Below are 24288 nucleotides of genomic sequence, written 5' to 3' on the forward strand. Positions count from 1 at the left end.
TTCCTCTGGCTGCAGTGTCCAGAGGCTGGGTTTGGCCGCTCTGGGCTGGCTGAGTCTGGACAGCTGCCCTGCATGGTTGCCTGGGACCAGTTGACATCCTCCTTGCTTTCTTGAAGAGCCCCCTCTCCCCAATCCCAGGCTGGAACAGTCACAGTGCCCTCCCCACCCGGCCCAGCCCCTGCTAGGCTGTGATTCCAGGGCCTGTGATTCCAGGGCCTGTGTTAGCCTGTGATTCAAGCTCAGATAACCCTAGACCAGGCTCCTTCCAGGCCAGGCAGGCCTGCACCTCCATCCCCTGTGTGGTTAGACGTGGCATGTACTCGTTTTATGAACCGTGAGCTCACTGGCTTGTGTCCCCTCCAAATGGAAGCTTTTAGAGCCAGTGTGAGATTCTCCACGCCCCTTTGCCACAGCAGTGGAGGGAGCACAGTTCAAGCTGTAGCCCTCAAGAGTCTGGGTCCCTGAAGTCTCAGATGACTCAGGGCTCCCAGTCAAACTGGGGCTGATACCCAGTGTGAGCGAGAAATACGCCTTCATTGTTTAAACTCCTGATGCTTAATGGTGGTTTGTTTCTGCGGCATAACCTTACTCAGCCTGGCTGATACGCTTTCCATTTCCCTGATCACAGGGATGGTTTGGAGATATCATATAACTCAAGAGTCCTTACATTACTTTTACATTTTGAGTGGAAGAGGAAGGACTTTATTTTCTGAGTTATCAAGTTTTAGAGAAGCCGTATTTCCCACCACAAAGAGAAAGCCTGTCTGAGGTATGAAATAGTAAAATGAAGGGAGCAAAAGAAAAAAAGCATGATGGAAAAAGGGGAACCCGATAGGGCTGCCATGAGCATCTACCCAGGTTGTGCACTGCACAACTCTCGAGGCTGCTGTTACACAGTAATCACAGTAGATTTGTGTAATGATTAGGATAATTTTCTAGCAGACGCTAGTAAAGTATTTTGAGGAAGTGGAGCCTTTCTTTAATTTGCAAACAATTGCTGTAAAGGCTAGTGGCCATGCCATATCAATTCCCTGATTTTAATCCTTGAGTCCCCGGAGCTTCCCTAGCTCGGTAAGTAGTTGGTAGAATTTATTATTTTGGTAAATTCCCTTTGTTGTGAAGTTCTGCTCACAGCAGAACCATTGATAATTTGGTCACCTGCAAGATGTATCAAGCTTGTTTTTTACTTTGCAGAGCAAACCCTAAGTGCTTTTAGAAATAACAGCTCAACAATGAGAGGAGATGGAGCAACCATTAAATGCAGTCATGAGAACAAGAATAACAATAAAATATCAGTTCGGGGCCATTTGTGTAGGTGCAAGTAACCTTTCCTATCTCACAGAGGATAAAGACTTTTATTGTACTGGACTGTGGCCTGAAAATGGCTCACAATGGTAATTAACACAGAGAAGACATTGCGTAGACTTCATTTCCTCTTAAAATAGTTAAATTATAACTGTGTTGTTGCCTAAAAGGAAAGACCAAAATTACCTAGAGAGTTCTCATCTGTGAGGCTTGAGCTAGATGAATAACATATCATTGTAAAAGGATGGTGTCAGCCAAGGTCCAGCCCCCAGCTGCCCCAGTGCAGGAGGTGGCCCCACCAGCAGCATCTCCGACACCACTCTGGCCTGCTCAGGACAGCTCTTTCTTACTCCCCTAAATGACAGGAGTTTCCAGAAAAAGTCTGGGAGAGGCTGTGGGCTCAGGTCAGACACTCTGGGGTGGAGTCCCTTCCAGCAAGATGACTCTCAGCAAGTGGTTCCCTCACTCTGAGCCTCGGTTACCACTTCTCTAAAATGGCAATGGCCACGCCCACCTGGGGGGCCACTGGGAGGGTCAGCAGGCATGGGAATGACCCAGCACACAGTAGGTGCTCAATGAGAAGCAGCTGGCACCAGAGTGGGACCTGGGTAAGTTCAGAGCCCAGGCATGAGGGCTCAGAATCCGCCTGGCCTTGCTGAGTGCCTGGGCGATTCACTTCATCTCTCAGAGTCCCAGTTTCCTCAGCTCAAACAGAGATCCCCAGGGAGCTGAAACAAACAAGCAGGCACATTTCTTTACCTGTTCTTCCTGCCAGGTAGTAAAGGGGCCGGATTGGGTCTGTCCCTGACTCGATCCCCAGAAGGAGGGCCTGCAGCACTTAGTAGGCGCTTGGTAAAGACTCAGTCATTTGCTCCAGTTGGGAGGGAAGTTGGCTGGTCCTGCTGGGGGGCTGTCTCTGCCCTCCTGACTGTGGGGAACAGGCCCAGAGCCTACTTTGGCCAGGCCAGGGTAGAGACCTGCTTCTCCTATCCCTCTCCTGGGGAGGGTGGGCTCCAGTGTCTCCTCTCTCCCTACTCTGCTCCTGAGCAAGTGCTCCCATCCCCCATCCCACTCCAGCGGCTTGGCATTGGTGGGACATCAGGCCCAGAGCTCCCGGCTGCTCCGGCTGCCTGAGCCAGCCCCACAATTGTTTTTCCACCTGGAGTGTCCAAGGAGTTGCTGGCAGCCAGGCCGGGCGGGTTGGGGGGAGCGGGTGGAGGAGATGACAGCAGGGGTGGGAGGAACAAGTTTCACACTTTCCATCCACAGGGGCACCAGTACTGGGATAAACTGGATGGCACTGGTCAGGGCCCACTTTCCTTTGACCTTGGATGACTGACTTAACTGCCCTGGTCTCATTTTCTTCATCCATAAAATGGGGATAATATTAGTAGCTGCCTCTCGGGGTTGCTGTGAGGATAAATATGTCATGTAAAGCACTCAGAACCATGCCCAGAAGTGAGTGGTCCTGACGGTGACCCTTGTTCCAGGCACTCTAGGCTGGATGCGAGGGTTCTGCCACACACAGCTGCCTGGCTCAGGCCAGCCACGTTCACTGTCTCTGCGTACGGTGTGCGCCCACAGCAACTCTCCGGATGTGACACAGGCTGCAGGAAGGAGAAGTGGAGTAGGTGGCAGCTCCCTCCCTCGCTTCCTCAGCTTTCCCTCCCCTTGTTTCTTTCACCAGCCTGGCAGGTGCCCCCAGAGGTAGCAGATGGGCCCCCTGACCTCAGGGAGGACCCCCAGCCCCATCAGCTATGGAAACAGTGGACCTGTGGGCCCTGGGCTACTGCCATGCTGCAGCCCTCGGAAGAACTGAACAGGGACAGGGCCAGCCTGGGTCACCCAATGCAGCTGCACAGATGTCAGGCCCAGCATAGCTGAGGTGTGGTCAGGCCAGGTTCCCCTGGGCCCTGCTGCGGGAACAGGCTGTCCCGACAGCCTGGCTGCTGTCCTTGCTGCTGTTGTTTGGAAGACAGAGCAGTCATCAGCCCCAGCCCCGGCAGCCCCACCCTCCCCTCGCCTCCCGCAGCTCCCAGGCCTGAGACAGTCCCTGGCTGACCCAGGTTGTTCACTGGGTGGCCTGGGGCAGGCCCTGACCCTCTGTTGGCCTCCTTCTTTTACCCCCGCTGAGAAACTAGGGGCAGAGACCTCTGTCCCCACTGCCCTTCCAACCCAAGGCCCACGAAAAGGAGGACAAGGAGGCACATGGTGGGGGCCGAGTTGGGGCCAGGGGGTTTGTATGTGCTTAGTACCAGGAGTCGCCTTAGAACTTCATGCCCTTGCTGGCACTTAGGCAGAAAGAAGATGCCCAGATCGGTACAAGGATGTATCTCCACAGTCTCTGCCTCCTTCACCCCTTGCCTCCCATCCTGACACAGGGTGGGCCTGAGCTGAGAATGGGCTGCACTCCCCAGAATGGGGCAGGGGAGCTGGGTGAGCCATCAGGGCCCCCGGGAAGGTGAGGAATCTGCAACCTTGGCCAGGGGAGCCACATGGGAACTGTCTACGGGACCCAGGGGGAGCAGTGGGACCCAGCCTTCTAGGCATCAAGGGAAACTGAGGCAGGAGCCCAGTTACAGGGCCTAATAAACTTGATCCAGGGAGGAGGCAGCTACTGCATGGATACTTGGGCTCCAGGGTCGTTGTGAATCCAGGGCCCAAGACCATCCATCTGCAGCCCTACCTGTTGACGGGAAGGAGGCTGCCATCTCTCCCAACCCGGTCAAGGGAGGTCCAGGCCCCAACCATGGGAGGCTGATTTCAGGACTATTGAAAATGGGTTCTGGGTTCAAATCCTGCCTGTGCCGCTTCCTGGCTGTGTGACCTTGAGTAGGTCCTTTCTCTCTTTTCTCCATTTCGTCAATAAAGCGGGACAGTAATGCCACCAACACAATGCGACGGAGGCAAGGCTTGGCTCTCGTGTACACCAAAGGCCTGGTCTGCAGTTGGAGCTCTGTACCTCTGTCTTCCTCCACCTCCCCTTATCCCTCCAGAGGGCCCAAGGAAGCAGGCACGGGTGGGGTTTCTTCTGGCACTGGCTGCGGAGTCCTTGGATACCTCCAGGCGAGTCCTTGATGCTTTTCCCAAATGATGCCACCACAGGGATGGACTCTGCCTATAGGAACTTGGGTCCATCCCAGGAATGTAGGCCAGACAGTGGGGAGGAGAAAGGGCAGGGTGGAGGCTCGACCAGGGCTCTGCCAAGGTCTCAGGCACGAGGTGAAGAGTGGGCACCTGCCTGCAGAAGCAGTGCCAGGGACTGACGGCCAGGGCTCAGCACAAATGGTGGGGCTGCCCACCGCGGGCTGGTGGCAGGGGGCCCGGGGAAGCCTGCAGGCGGGAGCAGATATGTTCCTGAAGGATGCTTGGGGCAAAGCCAGCTCTGGGAGCTCCCCTTGTGGCTGGACACATGGGACAATTACCAGGCTAGGGGAGGAAGGTGGCGCCTGCTGAGGGGAGGGGAGGGCGTCTTGCCAGGGTTGGCAGAGTCTAGGGGCTGGGAACTGGGACCAGGCATCAGGGCCTGGGGCCAAGGCCTTGGGAGGGCTGGCAAGACCCAGGCAGGGCTCAGCCTGTGGGCCTCACAGACCAGGGCTCTGGGTTCACCATGCCCTGGGTGTTGCAGCCCTGAGGACGACTCTTCCTCTTCCCTCCCCAGTGACTCCAGGCCTCTGGGGGTGAGGGAGGCCGGGTGACCTTCCACCCTCTGATACCTTGGTCCCTGAGTGGCTGGACGTCCTGCCCCCAGGTCCTATGACACACAGGGCTGGACTGTTTGGAAAACATCCTGATGAGGACAAGAGGGGAATAAACATGGAGAGTCCGGGCAGCGGGACAATGGTGTGTGTGTGTCTGTTGGGAAGGCCCTCCTGCAGCGGTGCTGATGCTGCCACCCTAATACCTGCAAGATAGGCTGCACCCCCAACCCCAAACCCCATCTTTGCTCCTCCTGCCTCCCTGGCTGCCTGGCAGGCCTCTCCTGGCACTGTGGGAGTCTTGCCGCCTTTCTCCCCCATCTCCTCTCCCACTAGGCAGCCAGGCTGAGACTGGGGGCCTTTTTCCTCTTTGGGCCCCCTCAGGAGGTGGGCTGAGGTCCCCAAGAAGTGCCCACCCCTTTGCAGCCTGAGTGTTGGGAAGACCACTGGGGAGGGCTGGGACCGGGCCAGGGATCTGGGCACCCACGTCAACCCCGATGGACCTCAGAGCGCCACAGCCCCTGTCTCAGCTACAGGAACTTGGAGTGTATAGGTGGAACTCTGTACTAACTTGCAGCCAGTGGACCTCCTAGGAGGAAGGGAAGCTGATGGTCTTTGCCGGACATAGTGGCTCACGCCTGTAATCCCAGCACTTTGGGAGGCCGAGGCAGGTGGATCATGAGATCAAGAGATCAAGACCATCCTGGCCAATATGGTGAAACCCCATCTCTACTAAAAATACAAAACCTAGCCGGGCGTTGGAGGTGCATGCCTGTAATCCCAGCTACTCTGGAGGCTGAGGTAGGAGAATCACTTGAATCCGGGAGGCGGAGGTTGCAGTGAGCAGAGACCACGCCACCGCACTCCAACCTGAGTGACAGAGTGAGATTCCGTCTCAAAAAAAAAAAAAAAATCATATGATCTTGGAGTCAGTGTGCCTATGGCCCTGGGTGTGAGACACCCTCCCTGAGCCTCAGTCTCCTCGTCTGTAAAGTAGGGATAATACGAGGACTCCTCTCACACGGTGCTTGTGAGGATTCGGAAGGGAAGTACTCCGGGCCGCCCCAGCTTTAACTGTTATTGTGGATGTTATTCTTGTTGGGCTGTGCAGGGAGACCCTGCCCAGCTCTGGCAGATTCCACCCTGAGTTAGGGTCCTGCTGCCGTGAGACAGCACAGGGGGAGTCTGCATGGTGCCTGAGAGAATTGGGTCCTCCCCCGACTCTGTCCTGTTATAGCTGTGTGCCTTTGGGCAGGCTGGTGAGCTCTGGAAGCTCAGTTTCCCTGTCTGTGAAATGGGAATGAAGCCAGCAGATCTCCCCTACCTCTTCCTCATGTCCCCTCCTCAGAGAAGCCTCCCCTGGGCCCTGTTTTGAAAACAGCCATCCTGCTACTCTGTGTCCTTTTTTTTTTTTTCTTTTTGGAGACGGAGTCTTGCTCTGTTGCCCAGGCTGGAGTGTGGTGGTGTGATCTCAGCTCACTGCAACCTCTGCCTCCCAGGTTTGAGCGATTCTCCTGCCTCAGCCTCCTGGGTACCTGGGACTGCAGGTGCCTGTGAACAGACCCAGCTAATTTTTGTATTTTTAGTAGAGGCAGGGTTTTACCATGCTGGCCAGGCTACTCTTAATCTCTTGACCTCGTGATTTCCCCACCTTGGCCTCCCAAAGTGCTGGGATTGCAGGCACGAGCCAGTGTACCCAGCGCATTGTATCTGTTTTTCACGTGCTAGTTTGGACACAGATGTGTTTGTTTACCTATTTGTTTTTATTGTCTCTCTCCTCTCTCTGGAATGAGCTCCATGAGGGTCTCAGGCAGCACCGGGCAAATGGCCAGTGCTTGGGAATGTCTCTGGGGTGTGGAATGAATCCCAGGTGTTGTTGGCCATGACAGGGAGCCAGCGTGTTCCCACCTCAGGGCCTTTGCACCTGCTGTTCTTTCAGTAAGTATCCACGTGACTTACTCGTTGTCTGCAGTTGTTTGCTTACGTGTCACCTTCTCAGGGAGGCTTCGCCTGACTTGTCTCATATTTACCCTCCCTGCTACCAGCCCTCCCGAGCCCTGCCCAGCTTTGCCCTGCTGCCCGTGTCACCAGCTGACCCTCTGCGTATTGGCTTACTGATGGGCCTGCTGGTGGTCTCCCCACACAGCAGTCCGCCATAGGCCAGTGGAGGTCTGTGTGCCTTATTGCCTGCTGGGCCCCCCACTGTGTGCACAGTGAGCACTCAGCAAGGATGTGTAGCATTAATGTCATTTATTTCCTGGGGGAGTAACCATGCATGGAAACCCATAGAAAAATGCCTGGAAGCATAGACACCAAACTCATGACCGTGGGTCTCTCTGGGCAGGGAGGAGAAGCCCTGATTGTCCATTCTGTGTTTCAAGGAGAGGCAGGCACTGTTTGAGGGGCTGGGCCACAGCAGGAAATGGGGGACAAAGACCCTGACCTTCGTGGGGCCAACAGTCCAGTGGCAGAGGTACAAATAAATCCATGCAACACAGAGCTTCTCAAAGTGTGGTCCACAGACCCCTGGCCATCCTCAGCCTCTCTTAGAAGATCTACAAGGTCAAACGGTTTTCTGATTTTTTTTGAGATAAAGTCTGGCTCTTTTGCCAGGCTGGAGTGCAGTGGCACGATCTTGGCTCACTGCAACCTCGTCTCCCAGGTTCAAGCAATTCCCTTGCCTCAGCCTCCCAAGTAGCTCGGACTACAGGCACACCATGCCCGGCTCATTTTTTGTATTTTAGTAGAGATGGGGTTTCACCATGGCCAGGCTGGTCTCAAACTCTTGACCTCGTGATCCACCTGCCTCGGCCTCCCAAAGTTTGTTTTTCTTTTTAAAATTATTATTATTATTATTTTTTAATAGAGACAGAGAAACCTGAGAAGGAGAGAAAAAGAAACAGCTAACTCTCACAGTAAGCGAGAGAATCCAGAAAGATGGAATCCAGGAGAGGAAAGCAGCTTCCACACTGAGTGGAAGGGAACAGAGGGAGATGGAGTTTAGGAGGGGAAGACAGGCTTCCATGAGAGAGTGTGAAGGGGACTCCAGAGGAGAAATCAAGGAGATAGAAAGACGGCTTCCATGAAGGGAGTGTTCTTGGAAGGGGACCCAAACATGGAATTCCGGCCTCCCAAAGTTTTACAGGTGTGAGCCACTGCGCCTGGCCACTCAAATGGTTTTCATAATGATGCTAAGATATCATTAGTCCCTTTCCCTCACTGACATTTGCACGAATGATGCAGAGATGAGGAGAAATCGCAGTCAGGACCATGGCGCACCTGTTGGTGGCCCCTAGCGTCTTCACCAGCACACCTGGGCCACATCCTCGCTAAAACCACAGACCAGCAGCGGTGTTGAGCCTGAGCCTTAGTGCACATCTTCTGAATATTGTGACGAAGTGGGAAGTGCACCTAAAGCAAGCCCAAGTGCGCTGGCTGGTTCTCTGAGAGAAGGCACACACGTGATGTTTGAGTTGGGAACCCAACTAGCTGTAGTTTTTTTTTTGGTTTTTTTTTTTTTTTTTTTTTTTTTTTTTTAGATGGAGTCTCACTTTGTTACCAGGCTGGAGTGCAGTGGCGCGATCTTGGCTCACTGCAGCCTCCACCTCCTGAGTTCAAGTGAGTCTCCTGCCTCAACCTCCTGAGTAGCTGGGACTACAGGCATGCTCTGCTGCACCCAGATCAGCCGCGTTTTTATAGAACCCTAGGGTTCCATAAAAATGGCAAGCTTTGGTTATTCAGATTTGGCAATGTGGCAGATATTTTCTTGAAAATAATCAAAGTGAGTTGTCAGTTCAAGGAAAACAATTGATAGGAATTGTTGCCAGTGAAAAGATTCCAGCTTTCAAGTGAAAATTAGAACGTTAGAAAACTAGCCAGGTGGCGGGGTTCAGTGGCTCACGCCTGTAATCCCAGCACTTTGGGAGGCTAAGGCAGGCAGATCACAAGGTCAAGAGATCAAGACCGTCCTGGTCAACATGGTGAAAACCCATCTCTATTAAAAATACAAAAATTAGCTGGGCAAGGTGGCACACCCCTGTAATCCCAGCTACTCAGGAGGCTGAGGCAGGAAAATTGCTTGAACCTGGGAAGCAGAGGTTGCAGTGAGCTGAGATTGTGCCACTCCACTCCAGCGTGGGTGAAAGAGTGAAACTCTGTCTCAAAAAAAAAAAGAAAAAAGAAAACTGGCCAGGTGTGGTGGCTCAGGTCTGTAATCCCGGCACTTTGGGAGGATTGCCTGAGCCTAGGAGTTTGAGACCAGACTGGGCAACATAGCAAGACCGCTATCTCTACTAAAAACACAAAAATTAGCTGGGCATGGTTGCGTGCACAGCTGCAGTGAGCTGTGATTGGGCCACTGCACTCCAGCCTGGGTGACAGAGTGAGACCGTAAGTCCAAACAAATAACAAACAAAAACTTGTACCAGCACCAGTAGCCAATACTTACAGACTTTTCTGATCAGATTGGCAGATATCAGCAAACTGTGATGTTTACTTATTGAATAATAAGATATGTCAACATTTGGAAGGTGAGGGAACCAGTATTTAAATGATCAACACATGTTGTTATGATAAGTGTGTAGGTAAAAGAGCCATTCAAAGAGCAAGATAAGCAAGCCAGATGAGGTGACTCATACCTGTAATCCCAGCACTTTGGGAGGCCCAGGCCTGTGAATCACTTGAGGTCAGGAGTTTGAGACCAGCCTGGTCAACATGGTGAAACCCCATCTCTACTAAAAATACAAAAATTAGCCGGGCGTGGTGGTGCGCATCTATAGTCCCAGCTACTTGGGAGGCTGAGACATAAGAATCGATTGCACTTGGGAGGCGGAGGCTGCAGTGAGCCAAGAGTGAGCCACTGCACTCCAGCCTGGGTAACAGAGCAAGACTCTGTCTTAAAAAACATAACAAAATAAAATGATGAGTGTAGTGGCTCACACCTGTAATCCCAGCACTTTGGGAGGCTGAGGTGGTGGATCATGAGGTCAGGAGTTCAAGACCAGCCTTGCCAACATGATGAAATCTCATCTCTATGAAAAATACAAAAATTAGCTGGCAGTAGTGGCATGTGCCTGTAATCCCAGTTACTAGGTTGTCTGAGGCAGGAGATTGCTTGAACCCGGGAGGTGGAGGTTGCAGTGAGCCAAGATCGCGCCATTGCACTCCAGTCTGGGTGACAGAGTGAGACCTGGTCTCAAAAAAAAAAAAGACAGATGGATTTTTGTGTAACCAAGTATGAAAAGCTCTTCATATGGTTCCAAATTCCACATCACAAATAAAGTTTAAGAAATTAACACTTGTTGAGTTTTGGTGTTATAGCAAAGAAAAACATTCATAACGATCTGAAAAGGCTATTAAAATGCTCCTCCCTTTTCTAACTGCATATCTGTGCAAGCCCAGATTTTGTTCACATAGTTCAATGAAAACCACATATCGCAATGAACTGAATGAAGAAACAGCTACGAAAATCCAGCTGACTTCAATTAAGCCAGACATTAAAAGGATTTGCAAAAGTGCAAAACAACACCACTTTCTCACTGATTTCTTTGTTTTGAAAAATGTAGCTTTTTCATAAAAATGCTTCATGTGAACATATATTGTTTATTACCTTTAAAAATAGACTGATAATCTGTCTTCATTTTGAATACAGTAATTATCAGTTTTCATAACTCCCATGAACTAAAGCTTTTTGAGGTCCCTGATAATTTTTAAGAGTATAGAGAATAGGCCAGATGAAATGGAAGTATGTCCTGTGCAGTATGTGGTACGTGGTTGTTCTGAAAAAATTATTTGTTATTTATCTGAAATTCAAATTGAACTGGGCATTCTGTACTTTCTGTAGTAAATCCGGCAATCCTCGTAAAGGGATCCTGAGAGCAACATATTTGAGACCTGCTGGTTGGGAAGAAAAATAAATTGGATAAGAATTCGGAGTGTTCCATGTGATCAGGCCCCGTGTCATCAGGGCCAGCCACCGAGGGAGGAGGGCTCTGGCCTGGGGCTTGGTGAGGGTCAGGGCCTGGAGTCTGGATGGGGCTTGGGGAGCCAGAGACACAGCAAAGAGGAGGGGAGATGTGGTTTCCTACTGCGCTTAAATATGTTCCAGGAAGGAGGACACCTCCATGTCCAAGAAGTGGGCTTGCAGAGAGGCAGGAACGAGCCCAGACTTGCGAAGCGGGTGCGTGGCATCAGAGCAAACCCTCTCAGGCTTGACACAAAAACCCACGCCTGGCCTTTCTAGTCTCTTCTCAGCTGCAGACAGGGATGAGGACAGGGGACGGATGGCTGGCACCAGGCCTGGAGGTGGTGTGCTCGGCAGGGAGCTTCCTTCCTCCCTGGCTGAAGAAAAGGCAGCCGTGGGGGGCAGGGAGAAGGGGCAGCAGAACAAAGGCCTTTTGTGCAAGGGAGGGTTTCAGGCCAGCCCTGTCTGCACACAGGATTGGGGTCATCAGTCTGGTGGGCAGGCACAGGCTGGCCCAGGCTGCCTGCTGGGCACGGCGTCCCTGCTGCTGCGAGGCTTGGTTGCTGGGGCACATCTCTGCGGAGGGTGGACTCACAGCCATCTGGCCTGGGAAAGTGAGAGGGACCCTGACAAGTGTCCTCTTGGGGTCACAGGGCAGAGCCAGAAACATCCTCATCCCCAGAGACCTCACCCTCGGGCCAGCCCTGCCACTACTCAGACCAGGGGTGGTGGTTGCCCAGGCGGGACACAGTCAGGGTGAGGACCAAGGTGGTCTGGTGTCTCCAGGTGGGCCAGGGTAAATGGGACAGTCTCCAGCCACAGGATCTGTGCCATGGTCAGAGAGCTAGGCCTGGGGCGTTGGGCAGGACCCTTCCTCACAGCTAATGAGGTGCCAGGGCCGTGGCAGACTAAGACAAGAGGTGGGAACTGTCTGTCCGGGACGGCCAGTCAGGGGTGCATTGCTGCACACGATTTGAATCAGTAACGAACCCGGCCAAAAGCCAGGCTGCTTTTTTATTATCACCGTGCTCTGAAAAAATCTAAAAAACAAGGTAAATGATAGAATATTGCTCTTTGTGCTAAACAATTGCGGTAGATACTGTTAAGTTTTACTAACATATAGGCATGCTCACATTAGCATATTCTGGTGACTTTTTTTTTTTTTTGAGATGGAGTTTCACTCGTTACCCAGGCTGGAGTGCAATGGCACCATCTCAGCTCACTGTAACCTCTGCCTCTCGAGGTCAAGCGATTTTCCTACCTCAGCCTCCAGAGTAGCTGGGATTACAGACATGCGCCACCACGCCTGGCTAATTTTGTATTTTTTAGTAGCGATGGGGTTCTCCATGTTGGTCAGACTGGTCTCTAACTCCCAACCTCAGGTGATCCGCCTGCTTCAGCCTCCCAAAGTGCTGGGATTATAGGCCTCCCAAAGTGCTGAGATTATAGCCACTGCACCCAGCTGACTTTTGTTTTAATAAACGTGGAATTTAATTGGAAAACTCAATTATGCAGCCAGCCCCAACACATGCCTATTCAATGACAAGCGTGTGTTTGGAGAGTCTGTTTGTGGTGATTTAGGATCATTTGAGCAGCTTAAGGTACAGCTTGTGTTTCTAGTTCCCCGTGGTGCTATCTACTCTTGCATTTAGGTAGTGGGTTTGAAATAATCAGCGACTGTGCAGTGACTAGAAAGACAAAGAAACATGGCCGGGCATGGTGGCTCACGCCTGTAATCCCAGCACTTTGGGAGGCCGAGGTGGGCAGATCACACGAGGTCAAAAGTTTGAGACTAGGCTGGCCAACATGGAGAAACTCCTGTCTCTACTAAAAATACAAAATTAGCTGGGCATGGTGGCCCATGCCTTAATCCCAGCTACTCGGGAGGCTGAGGCAGGAGAATCGCTTGAACCCAGGAGGCGGAGGTTGCGGTGAGCCAAGATCATGCCATTGCACTCCAAAAAAAAAAAAAAAGAGAGAGAAAGAAACGAAGAAACAAAAGTTGGGTTACTTTCGTTCTTTCTCTGTGCCTGCCCACATGGAGTTTTTATTTGGGTTTAACATTTAAAACAGTGAAACAAATGCAAGCAGAGTGAAATGGTTTTGCTTGGTTAGTGCACATTTCAGTTCATCGACACAGTATTTTCATTTTGTGATTTTTACCAAGAGTAACTTTGTAAAAGCGACCTGCTCTGTGTCTGACGTGCTACGTCTGCCACTGGGCTAGAGTCACCACAGAGAGAACCCAGATGGGGTGCAAGACCCTGAGGTGTGGGACTCTGAACCCCAGGCCTGGGTGGGGAGGCAAGGCAGGGCTGGGGAGGAGGGGTGCTAAAGGTGCAGCTGAAGTAGGGGTGGGAAAGAAAGTCAAACAGAGGCTGGGGTGCCACGACAGGCCAGGGTGGAGGAGTCTGCCAGGAGCCACCCAGCACTTCCACTTTCTGCACGTCGCATCTCTGTTAACATGACCCTTGGCTGCTTCTGCTGGCAGGCAGCCCTGACGCCCTGGTGCTGCAAATGACAACTGCTCTGCCCACTCCTCACCTCCTTCGTCCTTTCTCTGCAATCATCTCTTTGACCCCAAGGGCAGAACAGGATGGAAGAGGAGGCCTAAGGGAAGGGAACAAACTCTGAACGCCCTCTCTCCAGCCCCCTGTGGCCTGGGCTCCTCCTGGGCTTCCCCACCCCTTTTTTCCTTCCCCACCCCTTTCTCTTGGCTTCCTTCCTGGCTGGCTTCGCTCTCCTGTCCCCAAGGTTTTGCCTTATCCTCTTGCTTTTTCCCTCAATCCCGCATGTTCTCTTCCCCTCTCTCTGTTAGAAACCCCCAGCCCAGCTCCAGTCCAGAGCACTGACCCAGGCTCCAGCACTGCCCCTGGATGGTACCCTAGGGGAACAGTCCTTGGGCTCTGCATGTCAGCTCCAGCTGGCCATGCTCCCCGACAGTCCCATGAGCCCCATCTTCTCATCCTTGATGGCCTGGCCACTCCTCTCTGGACCCCAGCCCCTGTCCTAGGCTGGTCACCACCGTCACTGAGGCTGCTCTTTCCACTCCCAATGACACTTCCAGCGCATCCCTGCTCCAGCTACCCCCTCTCTACGCAGCTCCTGCTGTGCACCCACCTCTGTGCTAGGCTCCAAGGAGGACCCCTGGGTCAGATGAAGACCTCATTGCCTCCCCAAGGGCCTCACCACACAGTGGGGTAAGGAAATCCCTTTTATCCCATCCCTCCATCTATCTCTCCCTCCCTCCATTTCCACATCCATCCATCCTTCCATGTCTCCCTCTGTTCCTCCCTTCCTTCCTCTACTCATTTATTTCTCTCTCCCTCCCTCTACCTATCCATCCATCCCTTTCCCACCATCCCTCCCTCTTTCCTTCCATTGCACCATTCTTCCTTCCTTCAACCCGTCATCCATCCGTTTCTCCCTCTCTCCCTCCATCCACCTATTCTCTCTCTCCTTCCATTCCTGCATCCATCTGTCCTTCTATCCCTCTCTCTATCCAGCCCTCCCTCCCTGTATCCCTCCATTCCTCCCTTCTTCCACCCACCCATCTCTTCCCATCCTTCCCTTCCTCCTTTCCTCCCTTTATCCACTTATTTATTCAATTTGTCCCACTTTGTGCCAGGCTCTAGGTTGGGCATGGGGGCCTCAGGCCTGATTCAGACAATCTCCTTGCCCTTGCAGAGCTCAGTCTCATGAGAGAAGCGTAGTAGGAATACATATAACGGAGGAAGCCCAGGGCAGAGAGCAACGCCTAAACTGGGCTCTGTGGGGTGAGTGGGAGTTTACCAGGAGAAAGAGTGAGTGCAGGGCGTGAAGGCAGAGGGAAGAGTATCTGCAAAGGCAGAGGCGTGAATGGTGTGGTCTGGCTGGAGGGGCGGGTGTTGGGGGATGGGGAGGCAGAGCAGCTGAGCCTGCTCACAGGGGCCTTGAAGGCCAGGCTGATGCATTCAGACTCCATCCTGAAGGTGGTGGGGGTACAGGAAGGCTTCTGGGCAGGGGAATAATGTAGGCAGGTGCATGCTTCCAAAAGGCCCTTCCTGGCCACAGTCTGGGATGCAAAATGGAGAGCAGTTTGGGATGCAGGTGAGGGCCTGTGGATGAGTCACCACATTTCGCTCTGAGCATCCAGTCCCAACTTCCACAGTCAGGTTTTCATTTGGTGTCTGCTTGTAGCCTGAGAGTTCTGGGTTCAAGTCCTGACTCAGCCACTTCCTTAACCTCTCCGCCTCACTTTCCTCAGCTGTAAAATGGGAAAACGATGACCTCCACTCCCCGAATCTCAGCTAAGGGCTCACAGGCTCCATTGCTCACAGGGTCTCCAAGGGAGGAGAATGAGCCCGGATGGCCGGCAGTATTCGGCCCTCTCCTCAGCATGGAGGAGTCCAGGGAAGGGCAGGGAGTGGCGGGGCAGGCTCTGACTAAAGGCCACCACGTGGCTCCCGCTGCAGGAATGCAGGCCAAACCACACCCGCTGGCTTTTCAATACAGAAAGCCAGAAACACAGATTCTTGAACTGTCCTGAGTTTTAAAGTATCCTGAGCAAACAAAACACATTTGTGGCCCAGATCGGGGTTACTGTGAAGATGAGCTGAGACTGCACACGTGGATGACTCCAACAAATGCAGCCCCTGACTCTTCTGCCCACCCACATCCCTCCCCTTCTTAAAAACAAGCCTCAGAAGGATGGAAAGCAGTCCTTCTGCAGCAAATCTCCCCAATCCCAGTGTCTGAGCTACTGAGAGAGGAGGAGCCAGTGGTCCTAGGGTTTGAAAGAATTGCCACAAGGAACTTGAATAGATATTTGTTTCCCTGTGTTCACAGCAGCATTGCTCACAACAGCAAAAACCGGAAGCAACCCACGTGTCCATCGACAGATGAATGGATAAAGAAAATATGGTGTATTCATACAATGGAATATTATTCAGCCTTAAAAAGGAAGGAAATCCTGACCCATGCTGCAACATGGATAAGCCTTGAGGATATTATACTCAGTGGAATCATCCAAGTCACAAAAGAACAAATACTGGATAATTCCACTTACGTGAGATCCCTAGAGGAGTCAACTTCCCAGAGTCAGAAAGTAGAATGGTGGGTGTGGGTGCCAGGGGCTGGGGGAGGGGGGATCAGGAGTCAGTGTTGAAGGGGGAGTTTCAGTTTGGGAAGAGGAAAAAGTTCTGGAGCTAGATGGCAGTGATGGTCGCATGGCAGTGTGAATGTACTTCATGCCACTGAAATGTGCATTTAAAAATTTTCTGTAATCCCAGCACTTTAGGAGGCTAAAGTGGGTGAATCATGAGGTCAGGAGTTTGAGACCAGCCTGGCCAACATGGTGAAACCCGTCTCTACTAAAAATACAAAAAATTAGCTGGGTGTGGTGGCAGCGCCTGTAGTCCCAGCTACTCAGGAGGCTGAGGTAGGAGAATTGCTTGAATCTGGGAGGCAGAGATTGCAGTGAGCTGAGATGGTGCCACTGCCCTCCAGCCTGGACAGCAGACCGAGACTCGGTCTCAAAAAAAAAAAAAAGAAAAAGAATAAATGGTTACAAAGGTAAATTTTATGTTAAGTGTATTTTATCATAATTTGTAAAGAAAGGTGGCAGATATTCACATGAGGAAGGGAAAGGCAGGCCAGGAAGCTGGCATGTGGCACTGAGTCGGCTCTGCCTTGCTCCCCGACCCTGGGGGCAGCCACCTCTGGAACAAGACAAGGCCTCGTTGAGGCAGGACAGGCACATGTAGTTCTACCAGGGAGGGGCCCCTTGCTATTTCTGTGTAATGCGTCTGGCGTGAGAGGTCCTGAGGGACACTTGCCTGCCAGAGCAAACTGGTCTTGAAATAGGTCCTGCACACTCATCTGATCCTATCTTTAATTTTCTGTAGAAAATGAAATAAATATACTTTATGATATTAAGGTAGTTCCTTTCCACTCCTAGCTTGTAAGGTGTTGCCTTTCTTTTTTTTTGTGACGAGGTCTCACCTGTCACCCAGGCTGGAGTGCAGTGGTGCAATCTCGGCTCACTGCAGCCTCCCTCTCCCGGGCTCAAACGATTCCGATTCTCCCGCCTTAGCATCCCAAGTAGTTGGGATTACAGAAACCCACCACCTTGCCTGGCTAATTTGTGTATTTTTAGTAGAGACGGGTTTTGCCATGTTGGCCAGGCTGGTCTCAAACTCCTGACCTCAGGTGATCTGCTCGCCTTGGCCTCCCAAAGTGCTGGGATTACAGGCATGAGCCATGTGCATGACCTGGTGTTGCCTTTATTATAAACATTTCCCTGTCTTTATTGAGGTGATCATATCACTTTGCTCCTTTACCTTAGTAAGCTAAACGCCTTGCTCTTCTAGGGCAAAGCGAAACTTGCCTTCCTGGATGCCTCCTGCTGGCAGGTGACGAACTGCCTTCAGAAGCCGCTGCACCAGGTTTGTTAGTGTGTGTACTGTAGGGCGCTGCATCTGTGTCTCTGCATGAGGCTGGCCTGTGCTTTCCTTTTCTTAAACTTACAACCTCCTATTGCTCAATCACCCCCACCCCGTTCCCCACCCAACCCTTGGCCATGCTCACTGGCTCAGCTATCTGAACTGGACCAGCCACCAAGACAAAGAGCTTGGCTGGGGCTGTGGGGCAAAGCTTCCTGGGCCCTGGGTGGGCATGAGCTGGGGGGCCCTCTGGAGAGGGGAGTTAATGATCCTGGGCACGAGGCTGGTGGCCACTGGGACATAGTCACCAAGGGTGATGGAGACTTCCCTTAGTCTGGAGGGTGCCCGTTGTGGTGAGTGGGTGAGTGGGGGGCTCCTGTGGCTAGGCCTTAGCCAAACTCCCCTTCCCCATAAACCCCACATCCCTGGCTCCCCTCCCCTTCTTCATTCATGCAGGGCACTTCCCAATCCAAGCACCACCAGTTTTGGGAGCAGCCTGAACTCTCCGGGAGGACAAAGGGAAAAGAATTCTCTTTTCCTTCCATCGGTGCTGTCCACTGGGCTCTGTGGACTCTGGTGTGCCCTAAACGCTGTGCAGATTGAAAATCCCTACTCAGGCTTCAGTCAACTTCCACACTCCTCCCCTCTGCACTGGGTTTGGATGGATGTGGCCTGAGGCACCAGGGATGGGGTGGAGAGGGTGTGGCCTGTCTTTCCCTGAGGCTGGAGACAGCAGGGAGGAGGCTGAATTTGACTCTGCTGGCCAGTCTCTGTCTCTGTAGCCTCCTGGATGCACTGACGCCAGTCATCAACGCCAGCAATGCCCTTGGTATGGCCTTTGTCCGCCAGAGCTTCTGTGATTCTTCCAGAAGTGCTGTCGGGGGAGGCCCCCTCTGCATTTGGCTCCTGCTGGACCACATCCCACCAGCTCAGTTCCTACTCCCATCAGGGTCCCCTGCTACTGTGGTCCCCCATGGCCAGGCATCCCTCTATGGTGTGGAACCAGGGAGACAGCCCATGCCAGGCTCCCTACTGTGGTGACATTCGACTTGCAGAAACTCATAGGACCAACCCATGGGCTGCAGACAGTCCCTGCTGCCCCTCCTTGTCCTGAGGCTCTCTTCAACCCTCCTCTCCCTGTGCTGATGGGCCCAGGACACAGCGCAGCTGGTCTGGTACAGGAGCTGACATGCAGGCTGAGAGGGGGTACCTGTCTCCCTGCCTTGGAGGTGCTCTCAATCTCTTGGAGATTTGGCTTTGGGTTTACTTTGGCTTTTTTTGGAGCAGGAAGGGAAGTGCAGCTCCTGCCCCGTAGCAACAGTTCACAAGCCTGGTGATTTCCCAGCTCCCTTTCTCTTCCTGGATGTCTGCATATTTAGACTGGTGGGGCTGGCTGAGGAGAGGATCTTGGGGTGCTGGCAGGGCTGATGGCTCTCTTTAGAATGTGGGCGTCAGATTGCTTCTTTGTCCTGAGCTTTGGGTCCTGGCCACTAATTTCTGCAAAAGGAAAAGCCTCCCTCAACACCCTGTTCTCCTGTGTGAGGCTCAGGCAAGGCTGGTGACCTGTCTAAGGCCATGTGGTATGTTCTGATTCCTTCGGAGACTGGCATTCCCACCTCTTGATTCCCAGATACGAACAATCCCTCTTGTGTTAACATTTGGGGACACAAAAGAAGATGTGGGGCAAGGATTTGGGTGCAAGTAGTTTATTTGGGAGCTTATCTCAGAGAGCACAGTGCGGGTGTGAGGCAGGGAAAGGAAGAAGCCCGCAAAGGGTGTGTTAGGCCTGGCGCAGTGGCCCCGCCTGTGATCCCAGCACTTCAGGAGGCCAAGGCAGGAAGATCGCTTGAGGCCAGGAGTTTGAGGAGGCAGTGAGCTATAATTGCACCACTGCACTCTAGCCTAGGGACAGAGTGAGATCCTGTCTCTAAACAAGAAAAGGCATGTTAATGAATGTCATCACTGGGAGCTGCTGGAGCTCAGTCCAGCTGGAATCCAAAGGGACAGTGTAGAGCACAGCTCAGAATTGTCCCAGCAAGAGACTGCCAGCCCCGCCGTCCCCCTCCCCTGACGTTGCTTGAGAGCGGCTCCTGGAGGCACTAACTCAGGACACGCCTGGGCTGCCTGGCCAACATGCGCCTGATGAGCTCTCGCAGCTAGTGGTGTAGGTGAGAAGTCATCTCTGTGCGCAGGAGCCAGCCATGAGGCTGCGGTGACCTCCAGCACCAGCTGAAGGACGACAGGCAGGATGCCGTCTGTACTGAACTACTCTAGCCATCCCTTTAGAGGCCAAGAACAAAATCAACACACCCAGGGAACAGTGCACCAGAGCCCTGTCTTTCACCAGTTACCGATGCCTGTATCACAAGTGCGTGCACACCGGCTTTTCACTAATTGAACATACTTGTGGAATTGGGGCACAGATCAAGAAATGGAACCTGACCAGCACCCCCGCTCCCATCCCCTTTGTGCTCCCTTCCAGGTGCCACCACCCCAAGTGTACCCACTCCTAACTTAACAGCATAGATGAGTGTTGCCTGTTCTGGAACTTCATACAAAATGTACAAAGCGCATATGCCATAGGCGGGTACTCCTTTGTGTCTGGCTTCTTCGGCTCTGGGCTGTGTCTGTGAGCTACATCCACCTTGCTATGTGTAGTTGTTTGAATTGTGGGTATTCAGCTGTGTGGGGACCCCATGACGCACCTGCCCATCTCCACTGTCAGTGGGTGGGGAGTGGCTTCCGGTTTACAGAGCTGCCGCCAGCCCTGTTGGGGATCTTCTTGTTTGTGCCTCCTGCCTGGAGGACACACGCTCTCCTGAGTGGAAACTGAGGAGGGGAATTTCTGGGTCACAGCGCACACATACGTCCTGCTTTGGTCCCTTCTGCCAAACGGCTTCCTACAATGGTCGCACCATCCGAAACTCCCGCTGGCAGATGAGCATTCCTGTTGCTTCACTTCTTTGTCCACAATTGTTATTTTCTGCATTTCTGGCCTCTTCCACACTTCCGGGGAGTGGGGAGCCTCAGCTTTTCCACCCTCCTGCCACCCTGTTCATATTTCACAGGCGAGAACACAAAGGTGAGGGGAGGGAGTTCCTTGTTCCACGTCACACTCCCTGTGGGTGGCAGGATGTTGCTGAAGTCTCTCCGGAGGGATGCAGGTGGTGGGGGCAGCCCCGAGGGGCATGGAGCTGATTCAGCTGTGGGAAGTTGGCCGTGGGGTTGAGAGCTGCTCCTTCCTTGAGGTTGTCCGGCAGGCCATGTGGTGACATCTCTCCCTGCCTATTCTTGGGCTTGCTACAGAGAGGCTGCACTGTGCCCAGTCTTCTAGAGGGAAGGCCAGTGTGGGATTTGGAGTTCATTGGGAGCTTTGGAGGACACTGTGGTCTCAGGAAGGAGTCTTGGGGTGGCCATGCTGTGGGGGGTCAGGCTGCCTCTGCCCCTCTTGGCTGAGCCCAAGAGCTTACACCACCACCTCCAAGCATCCTTCATTTCTCATTGGTAAAACGGGCTTGAAAGCAGGGCCTGCCTGGCGGGTTGGCATGAGCCGTGCGTGGGACAGGAAGGGGGTATGCTTTGCCTGGCTCCCTCAGCCCCATGGAGACTCAGATGAGGGCCTGGTGCAGGCAGGCTTGGGGCGGGTAGAAGGGAGCTCTCCTCGAAGTCCACAGCATCTGGCATTCTGGGCAGGGGCCCAGACATTGAGAAGGGTGCTGGGACGCTGGGATGCTGGCCGCCCACCTGCCCCTCCTCCCACATGTTGGCATATGGTTTTGTTCAGCAGGAGCCAAGTTGTGGGGGAAAGTTCCTCCAGAGAGTCCGGGGAACAAGGCCCCTTTGTCTGGTCTTGGGTCTGCCTGCTCCCTGGGCCTGGAATTATGGGTCAGACCTCACATTGGGCATCTAGGGGCACTGTCTGTGATGGAGGAAGCCAGGGGTCACCCTCTGTTAGATGAGGAAACTGAGGCAGAGAGAACAAGAGACTGGTCCAGAGAGCTCAGTTTGCCAGCAGTGAGGCAGGACTAGAACCTAGCTCCCTGCTTCCCAATCCAGTGTTCTCCCCTCCTCCACCCTAAGGTGGCTTCCCGGGGGCTCCTGGGTCCCTCCCAGACTTTGTGTTGGTGTAGCCACTTTTCTTTAACAACCCCACTCCTCCAGCCCATCCCTCCCTCCTTCCTGCCCTTCCACGGAGAGTTTCAGAGAGCTGGCTCCATGCAGCCACACTCCCAGTGACCAGGAATAGGAGTGTAAACAAAACAGTCATGATCTTGGCCCTCAGGGAGCTTGCTGCCCAGTGGCAAGGCCTGATGAGCCCGCTGACATTGATGTCACAGGAGTAGTGGCCTGAGACAGGCGCTCACAGGTGCTGTGGCTGCACAGTCCAGAAGATGGGAGTGAGCCAGGAGAGCTCCCAGGAGGAGGTGATGTTTCAGTTAAGACCTGAAGGTTGAGAAAGAAGCAACCAGGAAAGAATGTGGGGCCCTGGGGGAGGGGCAGGGTGCTCCTGGCAAGTGGCACAGCACAAGCAGGAGCTGGGAGGTTGCAGAGAGTAGGGAGTGGGCAAGCCAGTGGAGGAAGCAGGAGTCGGGGGAGGGGAGGGGAGACCGTGAGCGGAAACAGACAGGAAACAGCTCCCATCGAAAACCGAGACACAGACTGCAGCCAAACCACTGCAGGGCCTTGCCGGCCAGGCTTGCCAGGTATGGGCTTGACTCCGAGGCCCACAGGGAGCCACGGAAGGCCTTGAAAGCAGGGAGTCACATGGCCAGATTGTGCTTTAGAAATTAGTGATTGCAAAGAAGAAAGCAATATTTTAAGGGGCAAAAGCCATGAGCAGAAATTTCACAAAAGAGAAAATGCAGACGGTTGAGGAACATGGCAAGATGTCCATCCTCACTAGTGACAAGGGACATGTGGACTAAAACCACGCCAGGTGCCATTTCACACCTACTACACGGCATACACGAGTTGGTGAGGAGGTGCCATGCTTGGCAGCAGCTGGTGGAAATACACATGGGCACAAACGCTCTGCAGCAATTGTTTGGCATGAGCTGATGAGCCTGAATATGTGGATGCTCCATGACCTAGCTCTCTCCTGTATGCCTGCCCTAAAGGACTCATACAAATGTCACGGGGAGACAGGCACAAGGCAGCTATAGCAGCATCATTTGTAATAGGAAAAACAAAACAAAACAAAACCCAGAAAACAATCTAAATGTCCATAGACAGACACTCATTCAGTATCCAAAAGCTGGTCTGTGGAATACTCTACAGCACTGAAAAAGGAATGAAGACCACCTGGGAGCACTGATGGATGCATCTCATCTCCTCAATGCAATGAGGAACACTTAAAGTATGAGTCTCTTTACATCAAGTTCGAAAATAGCCCTAACTAAACAGATTAGGGATGCTTACAGAAGTGGGAACACTTTTAAGGAAACTCCGGGAGTTAGTATGACTGGGAAGGGACCCCAGAGAGGATTTCTGGGTCAAGAAGCCTGTGCTTTTCACAGGATCCCCTTCTCATGTTTGCATATAACCCTAATCAGCCCCTGGGCTCATGTCACATTCTCTCCTGCTGGCTAACATTTTTGCAATGGGTGTAACCTGCTTGTTTTATTATTAGTCACCAACCGCAGGCGACTTGCTTTTCCATCAGACCCTCGCAGTGTGCCTAGCCTTCAGTTCCCAGCCTAGTGCAAACCAATGACCCTATGAGATCTGGGTATTTCTGGATATCTCTGGGCTCTGGCTGGATCACAGGGGCTTCCACGACTTGAGAGCCAATCACTGAGGAGGTTGATGAAGTCCCCTTGTGTTTATTGAAAATTTTATAGAGAACATATAAAAAAATGTGTGCTACATGTACCCCAGAACCTAAAGTACAAAAAATATGTATATAAAAAAATGTGTGCTAAATACACGTCTGACAGTGTCTGAATTTAATGTCCAAGAAATTGACCTGAAACTAAAGACTGCAAACTTACCCCCACTATCGGGGCCATTCACGGATCACTCTCCAGTATCTGGGAATAGCCCTCAGTTTCCACGTGGAGATTCCTCCCACCTGCTCAGGCCTCTGGGCACACATATGACCTGAGCGGAGCCAGTCAGCACAGCCCATCTCTGCTGCAGTGACTGGTTCAGGCTTGGGCACCTGAATTGAGCCCCTCCAACTGGGGAGAACCTTAAGACCAGTGCATTAGTGCTGCATTCTGGCTGGACTTTTCAAGGGTTGCGTTGAGGGACAAGGGGGGAGAAACTTGCTCCTGGTAACATATTTGAGAGTCTGGATTGTGCTGTACTTGAAGTCCACCCCATACTCGAAGTCCACCCCCGTACTCTGTCAGTACTGCAGTCAATAGTTCCCTTCTTGACTTAAGCCTCTTTGAGTCAAGTGTACTGTGACTTGTAGCAGAAAGTCCAGTCTGGCACCCTTTCCCAACTCACATCAGTCACACCTCCTGAGCCAGAAACGTGTGTGTGTGTGTGTGTGTGTGTGTGTGAAAGAGAGAGAGAGAGCCTGTCCCTCCCTCTCCCTGGCTCCCAGCATCATACCAGTCTGTGTCCTCTCCCCGCCAAATCTCTCCAACCCCACCATTGCTTCCATGCCGCCAGCCCAGTCTGAGCCCGATCATCTCCCGCCTACACTCTTGCACCAGCCTCCTCCAGTGGCTCCCCACTGCTCTCAGAATAAACACGAAGCTTCTTCCCACGCCCACAGGCTCCCTCATGAGGCCTCGCCCTGCCACCTCCTCTTGAGAGATTGGCTCTCAAGTCGTGGAAGCCCCAAACATGTCAGGAGGCCAGGACTGACAGATGGAAATGAAGGATTGAGGCATACCTCCCTGGGGTCTTCACGATTTTCAGGGCCTTGGGCCAGTGTGGTCCAGAGGGT

At 52.8% G+C, this 24288-nt stretch overlaps 1 protein-coding gene across 3 annotated transcripts in view; it reads left to right on the plus strand.

The window, feature by feature from the left end:
- The first annotated feature begins 15838 nt into the window (after nucleotides 1-15838).
- The window catches only part of FBLN2 (fibulin 2), a 108300-nt gene continuing 99850 nt past the window's right edge, over nucleotides 15839-24288 (plus strand). For 2 of the 3 annotated variants that reach the window (XM_021675732.2, XM_064362062.1), the window contains exons 1-2: nucleotides 15839-16059; nucleotides 17316-17390. The gene's annotated coding sequence lies outside the window, so the exon portion shown is untranslated. Of the gene's footprint in view, nucleotides 16060-17222; nucleotides 17391-24288 lie in introns of those variants that run through there. The other variant, XM_064362060.1, reaches the window with a different exon arrangement.

Source organism: Aotus nancymaae, unplaced genomic scaffold (assembly GCF_030222135.1).
Source record: "Aotus nancymaae isolate 86718 unplaced genomic scaffold, 86718_ANA_hifiasm-v0.15.2.pri h1tg000046l, whole genome shotgun sequence".
Taxonomy (NCBI): domain Eukaryota; kingdom Metazoa; phylum Chordata; class Mammalia; order Primates; family Aotidae; genus Aotus; species Aotus nancymaae.